Below are 17446 nucleotides of genomic sequence, written 5' to 3'. Positions count from 1 at the left end.
ACCGGAGATCCTACTGTTCCACATTAACCTTATGTTGAACTATACTGTCCCTGCCACACTCCTCCCCCCCTTAGCTTCAACCACCCTGGTAAAGCTAACTTTTCAAGTGAGCTCTCTCCCTTTGCCCCCTATACTTGTGTCATTTACCCAGGTATGCAACCCTCCATCACTTTCCAGAGTTCCGTTACCTCCCCCTCTTCCTCCAGTCATAAGGTCAACACATGAAAATGGTCAACAGCAATAGGTGGACATGGTCAAAGGTTGACAAGGAAAAGTAACATTGTTACAACTTGCATGAGAGAGAACCTGCTCAGTGTGCATTGCTCTGGGACACGCACCTTTCATGAGCCTTCTGAGCTGACAATCAGTGGTGAATTACATTCTCTGCGTGACAACAAGGTATTACCAGATATGTTTCTTTTGTGTTGTCTGTGATTTTAGCTGCCCAGCAATTGATCTATGTTCCTGCTTTCCACATGATGCCTGACTTTGTCTAATGCCTGTGTTGTTTTATCTTTAGTCTTACTTTCTGGCTGTGTTAATGCTGATGATCTTTGGACTTATGCGGATTGCTTAGCTCCTTATTGATGTGTTATATGCTGTGAGCACTACACTCGCTTACAGATGGTTTTCAAAAGAAGTAGCAAGTATTGTGAAAGCAAAAAAGTTGGCCTTTAAGAAATTTAAGCAGACGCAGAAGAATGAGGACAAAGAGGTGTATCTTGTTAGACAGAAGGAGGCTAAGAAGGTTATCAGATGTGCAAAAGCACAGGCTGAAGAGAAAATGGCCCAGTCAGTGGGTAAAGGGGGGAAAACTTTTTTTAGGTATATAAGTGAAAGGAGAAAAACAAAAAGTGGAATAATTAGACTGAAGACAGAGAGTGGAAGTTTTCTTGAGGGGGACAATGTAATAGCAGATAATATTAATAATTATTTTTGCTCAGTATTCACTGCTGAAAGAGAGGGGAAGGGGCCACAGTTAAGTTGCAAGTATAGTCAGAAAACTGAGGGAGAGACAAGTACATTTACAGAGGAGAAAGTCCTCACAGAACTCTCAAAACTGAAAGTGGATAAATCAATGGGGCCAGATGGGATACATCCAAGGATACTAAAAGAGCTTAAAGGGGAGCTGGTAAAACCAATAACAGAATTATTCAACCAGTCACTAGCTACTGGAGTAATCCCAGAGGACTGGAAAACAGCGAATGTAGTCCCACTGCACAAAAGTGGAAGCAAGGAAGAGGTAAGCAACTATCGACCAGTGAGCCTTACATCAGTAGTAGGGAAATTGATGGAAACACTCTTAAAACAAAGAGTTGTAGAATATCTCAAAACCAGCAATTTACAGGATCCAAAACAGCATGGGTTTACTGGGGGAAGATCATGTCAAACAAATCTTATTGACTTTTTTGACTGGGTGACTAAAGTAATAGATCAAGGTGGGGCTGTAGATGTAGCTTATCTAGACTTTAGTAAAGCTTTTGACACTGTCCCACATCGCAGACTGTTAAATAAACTTGAAAGCTTGGGATTGGATTCTAAGATAGTTGAATGGATAAGAGCGTGGTTGCAGGACAGAAAACAGAGAGTTGTAGTAAACGGAGTACAGTCAAAGGAGGGAAAGGTTACAAGTGGAGTACCCCAGGGATCTGTACTTGGACCGGTGCTTTTTAATATCTTTATTGGTGATATTGCAAATGGAATTGAGGGTAAAATGTGCCTTTTTGCAGATGACACAAAGGTATGCAACAGGGTAGACACACCAGGAGGGGTAAAACAAATGATTGAGGATCTAGGCAGATTAGAGAAATGGTCAAGAGAATGGCAACTACAGTTTAATGCCAAAAAATGCAAAATCATGCACTTGGGTCTCAGAAATCCAAAGACTCAATATAGTATAAATGGCACTATAATGGAAACTACTGAGGAAGAGAGGGATCTAGGTGTCACTATTTCAGGGGACTTAAAAGCAGGTAGGCAATGTAACAAAGCAATGAAGAAGGCAAGTCAGATGCTTGGTTGCATAGGGAGAGGTATCAGCAGTAGAAAGAAAGAAGTAATAATGCCACTGTATAGGTCATTGGTACGACCTCACCTAGAGTATTGTGTTCAGTTCTGGAGGCCATATCTCCAGAAGGATATAAATACATTAGAGACTGTACAAAGAAGAGCAACTAAAATGGTGCATGGCCTACATCACAAAACGTACCAGGAAAGACTAAAAGATCTTAATATGTATACTTTAGAGCAGAGAAGGGAAAGGGGGGACATGATAGAAACTTTCAAATATATCAAGGGCTTTAACAAGGTACAGGTGGGAGACATTCTTCACAGGAAGAGGAGCAACAGAACACGAGGACATGCACTGAAACTAGAGGGAGGAAGATTCAGGGGAAATGCGAGGAAGAATTTTTTCACAGAAAGAGTAGTAGATAAGTGGAATAGCCTCCCATCAGAGGTGGTAGAGGCAAATACAGTAGTACAATTTAAACATGCTTGGGATAGGCATATTGATATCTTTACAAAAAATAAGGATCAAATATGGTTTGAGGTAACATGTTTAAAAAAAGGGGCAGACTAGATGGGCCAAGTGGTTCTTATCTGCCGTCAAATTCTATGTTTCTATGTTTCTATGTTTCTAAAGCAGCTCTTATTAGAGCTGCTCCTGGCGATTGTATCGCCAATCGCCGCCTTTCGCCATCTCCCAAAAGGAGGCACGCGCGTACGAGATGCTTGCGTGCCCCATTCTGGCAGAGCCCTCCGCCGCCTCCCCCATCTTGTCCGTAGCCCCTCACACTCCCCATAACCCTGTCCATCCGGGATTAAGCTCCTCATCGCCGAGTGACTAGGATGCACAAACGTGAGGCGATTCCCCGAGCTGGCTGAGGTGCTACATCTGTATGTCTCACTATGACTCTGCAGGTGCCTAGCTTTCCAGTGGTCTCCTGTTCCTGAAGTACGTTTACTTTTTGTTTAGTGCTTTGAGCATAACTTTCTTACCAGGGACATCATACATTGTGTGTATATTCACCAATAAGGGGTTTGGTCACCATTCATTCTGCTACCGCCTGAGGTCTATGGGGGGAATTCAATGCTTAGCGTGCCAGTAGCCAGCAGATAGCGCCTAATTAAGTTATTCAGTTCATGCTCCTTTACAGTAATATTGGCTACCTGCGCTGGCATTTCAGCCTAATGTGCAAAACAGTGGTGCCACCTTATTGACTTCATCTGTAATTTGTCCCCAAATATTGTCCTTCGCAGAGGCTGTCAGCTTCCTGGTGGTTAACTCTATCCATTCCCGTGCTCGGGGTACCAAAATCTGTAATTCATTCTCCTGAAATGCAGGGTTCTTTTTTGTTTTTTTGCTGGTATCCTGACTAGTTCGCTTCCTAAATGATGCAGGCCGTTTCCTGGGGCAACCAGTCACCTCAGCACACACCTACTGGGTCTCAGATGTTCCAAGTAATGGCACATCTTGTTCTGCCTGGTTGCTTGGCCCTGCTTGAGCCTCAGAACTTGGCCCTGGGTCTGGTTGTGAGCCTGACCCTTGGTCTAACTGGGTCATTTGCCTGCGGCTCTCTCCTCCTCCGCTCCTCTTCCTTCCTCTGTATGGCTTCAGTCATGGACTGAATTTTTGCCAAAATCAGCTCATTGTCTGAGGTAGAGCCATCAGACCCTGAGCCAGACATGTTAGCAGCAAGTTTTCAATGTAGCTGGTGAGCTATATATAGCCAACATTCCGCCCCCCCCTTTTTTTTTAAATGGGTAAATTTGCACAAATTCCTGCCAAAAGTACGGCGTAAGAACTGCTTACATTACGCGAGCTTACCAACAAGACAATCAGCCTCCATGTCCCACTATGTCCTAAATGGCAATATAATGAAAGGTTTCGTATATGTGGTTGTGTGCATTACTGTTACAGTGATATTTGTTTCGAGATGTCAAAGCACACTTTACCGAAATGGACACCAAAACATTCAAAGCACACTACATGGAAGGTGTATAAGCATGTGTACGGCCGTGTAGATTATACAGGGTTGCGTAAATTACAATGCACACATATTGTTAATACAGAATGGATTAATAAAGTTTATAACAACCAATCAGAAAACAGCATAACTTATATATGTACCTGCAATTATTTGCTGCGCCATTGCCAATATGACTTCCACTAGAGCTGCACCCTTTTCCCAAAGAGAACTGTTGGCGCTGGTCACAGTCATGGACCAGCGCCTGGGGCCCCTATGTGAGCAACAATGAGAAGCGCCGGGTGTATAATGCTGCCCAGTGGCAAATTTTTGCACGGGGGGGCGTCAGGTGGACCATCGCCCAGCTGGAAAGGCGGAGGTCAGACCTCTGCAGGAGGCAGCCGGAGCTATTGGGGCGGATCCGGTGTTATGTGAACCACTGTAAGTAATGTATATTTCTTAAACAGTATGTTCATGCAAATGTATGCAAAATGTGTATATGTGTGTCTATGTATATGTATGTATGTATGTATGTATGTATGTATGCAATGCATGCATGCATGTGTATAGGTAAATATGTGTGTGTGTGTGTGTGTGTATGTGTTTATATGTGTGTTGTTTATTAAGCATTTGTAATTAGACCTTTAAATGTTAAAACACACAATAATTATATTTAAGTATGTTGTTTGCATTAATAACTGTTTACTTTTTAATTTTTTCTTTTCATATTCCGCCACCTTCAATGACATTTCAATCAACATGGCACGCATCCAGGCAAGACCAGCTCGACAGCAGGAGGAGGAGGCCGACATGGCAGCTGCACCTGCTGGTACCCACCCCATCTCCCCCTCCCCTGCCTCATCCCACTCCCCTTCCTCAACCCACTCCCCTGCCCCCACCCACTCCCTTGCCTCAACCCACTCCCTTGCCCTAACCCACTCCCCTGTCTCATCCCACTCCCTTGCCTCAACCCACTCCCTTGCCTCAACCCACTCCCTTGCCTCACCCCACTCCCCTGCCTCAACCCACTCCCCACCCCCCCCCCCAACCCCATTTCCAACCCCCCTACTTCTCCCCACCACCCACTCCCAACCCCTACCAGTCCCCAACACACCCCACTACCTTCATCCCGATTCCCATCCCTGCCTCGTCCTTCCTTGGTCCCCCATCCCGAACCAGGCCACCTACAGCACCACAAATGAGGAATGTAGACGGCAGACATAAGTAAACAATCTGCCTAATGTTGACATACACATTTACATTCACTACACCCACATATGTGAACTCCAAAATATTGTTAGTTCCTCCACATCACTCCAGTCCCAACATGACCTGTGGGGTGTCCTCCTCCAGGAACAATAAGTCCGTTGGTGTAGGTTGGAAGTGTGGCCATGGTGGCCGAGCATATATTTTTTATCTGGAAGTGTGGCCATGCCTCATCCCTTCTTCAGTGATTGACACACCTTACATCCATTGCAAGATCCTAGAGCAGTGGTGTCAAATTCATGGGCCTCCAGCTGTTGTGGAACTACACTTCCCAGAATGACCGGACACATACATTGAGATATTGGGTTGTTAATACTGTTGCAGCCCATGCTGGGCCATGCTTTTCCACAACAGCTGGAGGACCATGAGTTTATGAGAATGGAAAACTGGTAAAGCAACAAAATTGTAATGATCGTTACACTGCATACCTAAAGTCCAGAGGTTTGAGCTGTTTTACACAACACACACCTTGCTAGAATTATGCAGCATACAGTACATTCAGCTAAGAAGGCAAAGTGCAGTTATTTGAAGTCATGTGATATGTTTGTGTGTGTAGTTTGTAACATGTTCACAGCAGGTCCATCTTCAATGCTCTTTTAAAATTTGTCTGGCCTTCACATTTCAATGACAATTTTTTTTTTCCTTTGCAACAGAAAATCAACAGCACTAGGAGGCCTTGGCCACCACAGTGGCAGAGCTGGAGTGGGCATTTCTGCATGTTGCCATTCTCCTTGGGCGCATGCATGGTCTCCTTTAATTTGTTTTTTTTTGTTATTATTTTTAAATTAATAAAAAAAGTTTCTGAAAAGTTAGAAGTTATCTGTGGTTTTTCTAGTAACATAGGGGGGTTATTTTGGTTCACTCTTTCTGACAAATTCCTTCTTAGATGGCCAAAACCATGTGCACTGCAGGGGGGCAGATGTAAACTGTGCAGAGAGAGTTAGATTTGGGTGAGTTATTTAGTTTCTGTGCAGGGAAAATACTGACTGCTTTAATTTTACGCTGCAATATAGATCTCACTTTGAAGTAAAACCCCACCCAAATCTAACTCACTCTGCACAATTAACATCTGCCCCACCTGCAGTGCATATGGTTTTGTCCATCTAAGAAGGAATTTGTCAGAAAGAGTGAACCAAAATAACCCCCATATTAGAGTGTTTTGGAGGGTAGGTGGACATAGGTACATGTAAGATTTATAATGTAAGTTATATATGTAATTTAAAGTGAAGGGTAAGGAATGAATGTTGTGTAAATAACACATAATGTAAATGCATGAATGTTAGTTGTTGGTGCAGTAAAACATCACACATATCATTAGGGTAGCAAGACATGTAAATAAATAGGAACATATTAAGTCTTCACATTTTTTACAGCATGTAAACAAACAACAAAAATATTACAAAAATACACATTGGGGGAAACCTAGATAGAGATAACATTTCCACATTAGTACACATTAAATCTACATGTACTGAGGGTTCAATTGTAGACAAATTAAGGGTGACAAATTAGGAAATCATAAGCTAATCAAACATCACACTTAGGATAATTGGAAAATTGTTAGAAGGCAACTTCAAAGGGAAATCCCTTTGAAGTTGCCTTCTAGCAATTTTCCAATTATCCGAATAATTGCTGGTCCATACAAGTGACGCGTACACTACCGTGCTCTGCCATACGCTACTGCTTATGATCGGAGCAGCGCTCTGTCTCCGATCGCTAAGGTTAAGAGCCGTCCATGTACGGCAGCTTACGCTCAAATGCACGCCACTCCCCATTGTCGGTTTCTCTGACCGTCCGTGTGCGGATGTACTATGGGCGGACTCGCACTCACCGAAAAATTGCGGCATCTGGTCGGACCGTCCGTACGCACGGCAGTCCGACCGCACCAACCAGAATGGGGGCCTATGTGACAACTATATACAAACATCCTGATAGGCTGCACATCCAGACCTATCTATATTATTAAATATACTGCTATACACCGATTTTTAAGTATTTTAATGTATAAATATATCATTTTGTCTGCCTCCTATTGAACTCTCTGCTGTTAAATTGTATTTTATAATGTTAACTGCTAGATTGCACACACCGGGTGCTTATCAGCAGCCATATTGGATACGGTATATAAACCCTCTGTGGCTATACCCGCAAAACCTTGTGAAAAAGCTGCAACCAAGTGGCGAAACGCGTCAAGGCTACCACCCCTAGACCCACCATTGCTGTTTTGCTGAACATCTGAGTCCAAATTGCATCCACTCCATCAGTCTTCCACCAAACGAGGGATCACCTAACACCCTCCCGGGTGTTATCCTTTGAACCAGCCTCTTCCACAGCCAACAATCCTCTCTACATACGATCTCAGAGGTAGGGGTTGAGACTTCCCCCCCTGTGGCAACTAAAGGAACAGAGGTGTGTGCTATCCCCAGAGGTGTACTAGGAACAGAGGAACCTGGATACAGACTGTACACCATAATCCATTGGGCCCATAAGGAATATACATTTACACCAGAGCCAATTTGCAGCAACCAAGTGGTACCAGTGGGTGAATATACCTAAACAAAACCTTATTTGCATTTTTATTGATTGCACCATTTTATCTTATTTTACTTTATCGGTACTTGTTTCCTAGCACGGCGCCCACTACGTTAATTGCGTAGAGGGCTATTCTACGTTAGAAAAATCGCATCTCATGCGATTTTTATCACATGCGATGCGTTTTTAAAGTTAATGTGTTCACTGCTGTTATGTCCCCGGGGCCATCTCATCGCATGGCATCGCACCTCCCGCAAAATAGCATGCAATTTTTTTGATCGCATGTGATTTTCTGGGGTGCTATGCCATGACATTAGGTATACAATAATATGATTGTATGTCCCAAAAATAGGTTTAACGCACCCCCCACTATCCACGCCATCCCGAAGCGTGGCGAGCGCAGCCGAGCCCCGCAGGAGGTGCGTTGGAATGCGTCCTCCAACTTTTTCATTACCCTACTATCCACGTTGGTGTGGAGATGATTTTATATAGTGTGGCGAGCGCAGCGAGCAACCGAGCCTGAAGCGTGGTGAGCGGACGCGGAATACATGTAAAGTAATCCGTGTCCCCTCGCGGGGCTCAGTGGCTCGCTGCGCTCGCCACACTATATAAAATAGACTCCACGCCGATGTGGATAGTGAGGTAATGAAAAAGTCAGAGGACGCATTCTGCTGCCACTCGCCACGCTTCGGAGTGGCGTGGATAGTGGGGGGGGGGGGGTGTTAAACCTATTTTTGGAACATACAATCATATTATTGCATACCTTATGTCATGGCATCGCACACCCTATAAAATCGCATGCGATCTTGCAGGACATGCGATGTGATGTCATGCGATATACTGGGGTACAATGCCCATAGAAAAAAAAGACATAAAAAAATGCATCGCATCGCATGCAATAAAAATCGCATGCGATGCGATGTCCTTACGGTGCCGTACGTAGAAAATTTGGGCGCCGTGCTAGGAAATTTAATTATTTGAATCCGGTGACCAAGCGCTGTTACATTCTTTCTTTTTCTTGTATGTTTTTGGCTGGGGGAGTTAATACCCCCAGTATTTTGTAATAGGAGCTACTTGGCTTACCAGCTCATTGTGGAGCGCCCTCTTTATATCTTTACATATAAACCAACTTGGCCCTCCATAAATGTCAGCTCCAGGCCCATATGGACCTTAATCTGGCACTGGTAGGGGTTAGCTTGTACACATACTTGTCTCTGGGGGCAGTCCAGCATCTCCATGGCTGTAGTCGAAGTGTAAGAGATGAGGGCTACAAGAGCAGGATGGAGGAAGACCCTGATCGAAGAAGCTTACAATCTATGGCATGGGTCTTCAACCTGTGGCCCTCCAGATGTTGTGAAACTACATGTTCCAACTTGCATTGCCACATTTTTTCCTTTAAGAGCATGCCAAAAAACCTCAGGACATGCTGGGACATGTAGTTCCACAACATCTGGAGGGCCACAGGTTGAAGACCTGTGATCTATGGGGAGAGGGGAGACAGACAGGTGACATGAGGTGCGAGCAATGGAGGGGCTTGAGATCAGTCCATTTGGTTTCTTTGCTGAAGGTAATGGATCCAGAAACATACCTTCCAACGAGATACCGTGACAAGGTCGACCACTGAAGGTTGACATGCATGAAGGATGACATGGCTGAAGGTCAACAGGGTCATTAGGTTGACATGGGGAAGGTCGAAATGAGGTTGTTCACTTTTTTTGAGACAGGAGCCGACAGGCGGTATTTCATGCCCTACCATCCACTAGGGTGTGGTGGTAGAAAAAAAATAGTAGGCAACATGTCCAAAGCATGCCTAGCGCAGTGACCGTGTTGACATTTGGGCCAAAAAAGTGAAGCCCCCATGTTGACCTTTGACTGTCAACATAATGCATGTGTCGGCCTTCAGCCATGTCAACTTTCAGTGGTTGACCTAATGCTTGTCTATCCTATGATCTAAGAGAGGGGGTGGGTTTCATTCGCACAAGACAAAAATACAATACATATCGGACCCCTAATATATCCTCCGAGATAAATAAGTTACTGGGGAGCAGGGGTGTGCTACCCTTGGACACAATATAATTGCAAGCACAAAGAAGAGAAAAGGGTGTCCTTTGGGTGGGTGCACCTAAAGTAATTGACAAATTAAGAATTAACCTTTATTATTTATTAATTAAAAGGCTGCGAAGAAAATTTATTAAAAAACATTCATGGACATAAACAGTTTGGGATGACACACATAAAACGAAGGTGGTGGGCAGAAATTGCTCTGGTATAATCTTTATAAAAAATGTATGCAAATATGACGTTCAGCAGTGTTTCAGACTAGTGGATCTGTGCAGTGGGTTGGTAGTATTAATACTAATGCCAGCCTCTTTTGACTGCCAGAATCTCTGTTTCTAGGTTAGATAGTCATATCTCAATATATCACAAATTACTTTGAAAATATAAAGGCGTGACAGTTAAGGGTTATAACCCATACGTGACACCCGATATAATGGTATGTACACTGGTATAGTAACCCGGTTCTCCCAATTATGGATGGACTGAATACTATATAGACCTCAATATGACACCTGAAGCGGTAGTCTGTGGGCTGAGTAGCCTATCCAAGATAGACACACTCCTGCCCTCGGTGTAGTATCAACTATTGCACGGTTTTGATAACATTAAGTATTTTATCAGCAGAGAGAAAAAATTGGATCTTAGAAATGCTAAGTGGGGTGTCACTCTGTATAATCACAGAAGGACCTCAACCCCTATGTAGAGTCTCTAATGAGGACTATCTCAGTGCTGAATGAACCACAGTGTGTTGCCCAGTTCCTCTACCCACTGCCACCATAAAATGGTAATCTGCAGGTGAGTAGGTGTAATAAGGGAAAACACACTGGGAATATGTCACTGATGGTTTATCAGGGGAGTCTATAAGTAGGTCTCATGCAGGGAGCACGCTACAAAGTAAGAGCCCTGAAAAGGGCTTCAGTGATAAATCACCGCTAGAACGAACAGTCAATCAAAATGCATTGTAAGAAAAATAATAAAGAGAGCAATTATAACTGCCCGCACACCGCTAGCCGGCACGTGCTTCGCAGTTCAGCTTCCTCAGGGCCAACCTGCCTAATTGTCTGAGGGGTTTATATACCTGTAAAGTCAAGGTATGGTCCACTCGTGGCTGTGGTACAGGGCGCGCCCCCGGAAACACCCGGAAGGTCATACCGCCCATTAGTGACTCATTCCCAGGTCTGGGCGTCTGAGTTGTCATAGAAACACACCGCGCTAAGCAGTGTGTTTAAATACGCCTGTATGTTGGATCAGATACAGAGTCCGTTTAACTGTCAAGGTAGCTCCCGTCCTACTCACACTGAGAAGACGGAAGTCTGACTGGATCGATCGTGACAGATCGTTACTGGTGTCTGTTGAGGGAGATGAAGAGTCCGTCCGGTTGTCATGGTAACCCGTGTCATACTCACACTCAGAGGACGGAAGCCTAGATGGCTCAATTGCAAACGATCGTTACTGGATTCCACCTCAGATGACGAGGTTGGAACCCGTCCGGTTTCTATGGTGACCAGCGTCTCACTGACGCTTAGAAGACGGAAGCCTCTGTGGTCTATTTTGCGCAAGTCGTTCTCTGGAGTCTGTATCTAAATGAATGCAATCCAGTCCGATACATATAAAAGTGGATGGATTAACATCCTATGAGAAGTACAGGGGATGTTGACGAATGGGTAAATGTGGTGACAATATGGTAGCCACCGGAACCCTAATCTGCACTAACGTCCGTGTGTTGCTCACAATGTAAAATCCGCTCCTAGGATAATGTCATAAAATTGCTATTAAACATTCCAGGTAAGTATGTATGTATTGATTTGGGACAGTCTATCGTCCATATTCTATGTTCTTGAAACATGATCTCCCATTTACTACAAATGAGAAGTGTGTCCACTGTTTGAACTGTGTCGATAGGGACAGTGATAGCAATCAAATAAATTGGGCAGTTTAGCCTAGACTCCTAGTCCCCCGAACGTCCCAGATCGGATATCCGGGGATTGGAGCAAAAATACATATATTTAACACTATATCATCATAGAGAATTAAAAAAGAAGAATAATATGACATAAATACAAGGGTGGAAACCCAATGGGTATAATATTCATGAATATATATCTAAATAATGTGGGTATATCCTTATATATTGAATTAAACCACTTATGACGGGGGATGGCATGATATACATGCCCTATTGGTAGCCCCTAGTTATACACATTACAAATATATATATATTCAGCTGGACGTATGTATGAATATGAGGTATACATAAGGGTCAATAAAATCCAGAATAAGGATCATGATTCATAGTAAATTGTGTCGTTGTGTTGTGCTTCGAAGGGTGAAATGTGACTCGAATGAAGGTGGGACAATCTTAAGGAATTGTAATTGTAATGTCCCATCTCTGTGTTGTGACTCAATAAAGATTGAACCGTGTGAAATTTACGTGTCATCACTCAAGAAAATTTTTTAGTGATGCTGCATGAAAAAAATTTGACAATAAACACTGTCATGAGTAAGTGCATATAGGCCATTGTAAAGAGATGGCAGTGTGAGGAAGGGGTCTATTCCTATGTGATAACTACACAAAATCAAAAAATTTATGAAAACACTCTGAGTGAATAACCAAAAAAATAAAAAAATGAGGAATAGAGTGAATCCATCATACAAGGGATGGAGAAACCGTGTGGCGAAAAATAAAAAAGAAAATACGTGGCATGTCCCTGTGCCTGGATCCCTAACCGGGGGTAATGTGCTGACCTCATCCATAAGTAATGGTTACTGTATATTTATTGTAAAAGGAGGTCGAAAAATAGGGAGAAGAACAAATTTCAAAAAAGGAGAAACAGTATTGGGTAAGTATGGAGAGACGCTATGTGCATGACTGGGTAATGGATAGGCCTATCAGAGGAAAGCAGAGTAACTGTTCTCTTCGTTAAGGCCCCTTGGTGTCAAGGTATTCATGAGAAAGATGAGACGGGTTTCATGTTTAAGTAGTTCTGCGTCAACATCTCCTCTTCTAATCCCCAAGTCAACCTTGTGCATGCCATACGCTTCAAGGCCTGTGGTCTTACTTTGGTGATATCTATAAAAATGTCGCGCGACCGGAGTGAGGATTTTCATAGCTTTTTTATCCTTTTCTGCATTTTTGATACTTGACAAGTGCTCCAGGATCCTCTTTTTGAGTGGTCTGATCGTCTTCCCTATGTAGCTCTTATTACAGGGGCATTTCAAATGGTACACAACTCCTGTTGTATTACAGTTAATGTAATGATTGATCTTCCATGTATGTTGAAATTTATCTGTGAACTCATGTGTCTGGGCCATGACTGAGCAGGCTTTGCATGAGCCACATTTGTAGGAGCCTGCCCTTAGTGGAACGGATCTGTTGATTTTATCCAGATGGCTCTGTACCAGAATATCTTTAAGGTTTTTGCTCCTGCGCCAACTGAGCTGGATTCGATCCTCAAGTATCCCAGCCAGATCTTGATCAGTCTTCAGAATGTACATATGTCTATTCAGGATGCCCTGTATCTGTTTCCATTCCTGACAAAAGGATCCAATAAAGCGGACTGGTTCTGCAGTCTTGTTAGTCTTGTGAGTATTAGGTATCAGTAGTCTATCCCTCTGATATGAATTAGCATCATTATATGCTCTCTTGATTCCTCTCTTACTATAACCCCTGTCTTCGAGGCGAGAGCTGAGTTCCTTAGCTCTCTTTTTGTAAGTGAGGTCACTGGAGCAATTTCTCTTGGTCCTCAAAAACTCTCCTTTGGGGAGCCCTTTGATGACAGGAGGAAAATGTGAACTGGTATGATGAAGTAGAGAGTTAGTCGCTGTCTCTTTTCTGAAGAGATCAGTGGATATTGAGCCATTGTCCTCAATGGTGATATGAAGGTCCAGATAATTGACTGCCTTTTTGCTGATATCGAAGGTAAGATGTAGATTCAAATCATTCTTGTTAAGGATACCCATCATTTCTATAAATAGATCTTTATCTCCTTCCCATAAGATAAGGAGATCATCTATATAGCGTATCCACAATAGGACATGGTCTGTATATTTTTCATTCTCCTCACAAAAGACAACTTCACGCTCCCACCACCCCAGGTACAGGTTGGCATACGTGGGGGCACAAGTGCTCCCCATCGCAGTCCCCCGTACCTGGAGGTAGAAGTTCTCATTACAGACAAAATAGTTTTTGGTTAAAACGAAACGTAGTAGCTGAATTATGAGTTCATGAAGATTGTCTTGTTTGCCCATTTTGAGAAAGTACCTGATAGCTTCGAGCCCATACTGATGGTGGATGCTAGTATATAAACTCTCCACATCACAAGTTATAATCCATGTATTCTGATTAACAGTGATGTCCTGGAGTTTGTTGAGTACCTCCATTGTGTCCCTCACATAAGATGGTAAAGTGAGGACATATTCACGGAGGTAAGCATCAACAAACTGACTGGCTCTTTCAGTCAGGCTACCTATGCCCGACACTATAGGCCGGCCAGGTGGTACCTTATCATTCTTATGGACCTTGGGGAGGAGATACAGGGTAGGGATCCTCACTTCAGTAACCTGTAAGAATTCTGACTGCCTTTTGGTTAAGACACCTGAGTCAGTTGCTTCCTTGATAATTCTTGTATATATTTCCAAGAAATCCTGGGTGGGGTTGAACATTAGCTTTTTATAACATGTGATGTCATTAAGCTGTCTGTCTAGTTCTTTCACATAAAGTGTCCTAGACCATAGGACAACATTGCCGCCTTTATCCGACGGTTTGATGACGGTGTCTTCCCACTTTTTGATTTCATTCAGTGCTGCCCTCTCCTCTTTATTCATGTTGTTCTGATGTTGAAAAATAGGTTTAGAGCATTCCAACTCGTCAAGATCTTGGCTGACTACATCTATAAAGGTTTTTACTACAGGGCAGATTTGGAAGTTCGGATAAAATTTGGATTTCTTCCTTAATTTTAATAGCCGATTCTCTTCTTGTTCTCCTATACTGGTACTAGGAGTTTCAGAGGGGACTCCTGTCTCTAATTCCTCAAGAATACTCAGTGCTAATTCATCCTCTTTTGTGAACAGGGGAGGAGATGGCTCGGTCTCATACCCAGCAGGATTCTGTGTGTCGTCCATAGGCATTATACTTGTGTTGGTTTTTGTACAGTAGAATTTTTTAAGGAGCAACTTCCTCGCGAACAAATTAAGGTCTTTCTCAATTTCAAAACGGTTAAATGAACAAGTTGGGGAGAAGGAGAGCCCTCTTTGTAAGACTTGGATTTGTGTATTAGTGAGAGTGTGGTCCGAGAGATTGATGATTTTAAGAGCCTCGGAATCAGATGTTATTTCCGGTATCTCTGATAATCTCTCGGATCCTCTCTCCACTCTCTTGTGGCTCTCTTTTTTCTTCTTCCCCCTCCTTGTCCTGCGGTGTCCCAGCCTAAACGGTCTCTCGTATCTCTGGGACTGATCCCTAAAAAATTCCTTTGTGAGTTTCGGCTGCCAGTATCTGATGTTGTCTCATTTTCAGATGAGTCTATATCCGATGTACTATAATTCAAAGGGTTAACTGATGGAGGTCTTTTGTTATGAGAAGTATTCCATCTATAAACCCTGTTTGATCTAAAATCCTCCACATCTCTCTGCAATTTATTTTTCTTTCTACTTATCACTTCTTTTTCCATATTTTCTATCTCAATTTTGAACTTTTGATAGGTTTTCTGGAACTTATCGAGACCTTCAAATTCTTTAAGTTTGTTACTTAGTCGGGAGATCTCAGCCGAGTGTCTCTCCAACATAATTTGATCATGTTTAACCAAGATCCCAATGAGTTCCAGGGAACATCTAGTAAGAGTTTTTTCCCAGTCTGATCTGAGGGTATCATCTGCTAGCTCAAATGATGGAAAGACGCGTGGTCTCAAGCCACGCGGTGTGATATTCTGTTTAAGATAACTTTCAAAAGTCATCTTATTCCAGAAAGTTTTTGATTGTTCAATGAGCGCAAATTTTAATAATTGTAAGTCATTAAGCCAGTCCTCTTTAGATGTGTTTATTTGTGAAATATCTGTGTTCAACAAAGACTCCATGCATTTCTGGAGATTGGACTGTCTATTGGACAGTTCCTGGCTAAGGCTGAATACAACTGTACTGTCACGAGTAGCATCAGAGTTAGACATATTGCCGCGTGTGGAATAAATGGTAGATTTTGTTTAAGGAAAAAGCCCCTCAGGGCATAGGGCAGGTTGTCAATGCGTGTTTATACTGTCTCACGCACTAAATTTAAATATGAGAGAAAAGAAACTCTTACGAAAGTCTGTGCTGAATGACAAAGAAGGTGAGTTATGGATCCTCACCATATAGTTTACAAGAGAGGGGGGTGGGTTTCATTCGCACAAGACAAAAATACAATACATATCGGACCCCTAATATATCCTCCGAGATAAATAAGTTACTGGGGAGCAGGGGTGTGCTACCCTTGGACACAATATAATTGCAAGCACAAAGAAGAGAAAAGGGTGTCCTTTGGGTGGGTGCACCTAAAGTAATTGACAAATTAAGAATTAACCTTTATTATTTATTAATTAAAAGGCTGCGAAGAAAATTTATTAAAAAACATTCATGGACATAAACAGTTTGGGATGACACACATAAAACGAAGGTGGTGGGCAGAAATTGCTCTGGTATAATCTTTATAAAAAATGTATGAAAATATGACGTTCAGCAGTGTTTCAGACTAGTGGATCTGTGCAGTGGGTTGGTAGTATTAATACTAATGCCAGCCTCTTTTGACTGCCAGAATCTCTGTTTCTAGGTTAGATAGTCATATCTCAATATATCACAAATTACTTTGAAAATATAAAGGCGTGACAGTTAAGGGTTATAACCCATACGTGACACCCGATATAATGGTATGTACACTGGTATAGTAACCCGGTTCTCCCAATTATGGATGGACTGAATACTATATAGACCTCAATATGACACCTGAAGCGGTAGTCTGTGGGCTGAGTAGCCTATCCAAGATAGACACACTCCTGCCCTCGGTGTAGTATCAACTATTGCACGGTTTTGATAACATTAAGTATTTTATCAGCAGAGAGAAAAAATTGGATCTTAGAAATGCTAAGTGGGGTGTCACTCTGTATAATCACAGAAGGACCTCAACCCCTATGTAGAGTCTCTAATGGGGACTATCTCAGTGCTGAATGAACCACAGTGTGTTGCCCAGTTCCTCTACCCACTGCCACCATAAAATGGTAATCTGCAGGTGAGTAGGTGTAATAAGGGAAAACACACTGGGAATATGTCACTGATGGTTTATCAGGGGAGTCTATAAGTAGGTCTCATGCAGGGAGCACGCTACAAAGTAAGAGCCCTGAAAAGGGCTTCAGTGATAAATCACCGCTAGAACGAACAGTCAATCAAAATGCATTGTAAGAAAAATAATAAAGAGAGCAATTATAACTGCCCGCACACCGCTAGCCGGCACGTGCTTCGCAGTTCAGCTTCCTCAGGGCCAACCTGCCTAATTGTCTGAGGGGTTTATATACCTGTAAAGTCAAGGTATGGTCCACTCGTGGCTGTGGTACAGGGCGCGCCCCCGGAAACACCCGGAAGGTCATACCGCCCATTAGTGA

At 42.9% G+C, this 17446-nt stretch overlaps 1 protein-coding gene across 1 annotated transcript in view; it reads left to right on the top strand.

Moving 5' to 3' along the window:
* Positions 1-238: 238 nt before the first annotated feature.
* The window catches only part of LOC146080767 (putative methyltransferase DDB_G0268948), a 55277-nt gene continuing 38069 nt past the window's right edge, over positions 239-17446 (top strand). Inside the window, exon 1 of the mRNA XM_083188414.1 lies at positions 239-399. The gene's annotated coding sequence lies outside the window, so the exon portion shown is untranslated. The remainder of the gene's footprint in view (positions 400-17446) is intronic.

This window comes from Crinia signifera, chromosome 1, assembly GCF_055691185.1.
Source record: "Crinia signifera chromosome 1, ASM5569118v1, whole genome shotgun sequence".
NCBI classification, from domain to species: Eukaryota; Metazoa; Chordata; class Amphibia; order Anura; family Myobatrachidae; genus Crinia; species Crinia signifera.
Note: the sequence above shows the minus strand (reverse complement) of the source record. Positions and strands in the feature narration are given on the sequence as shown.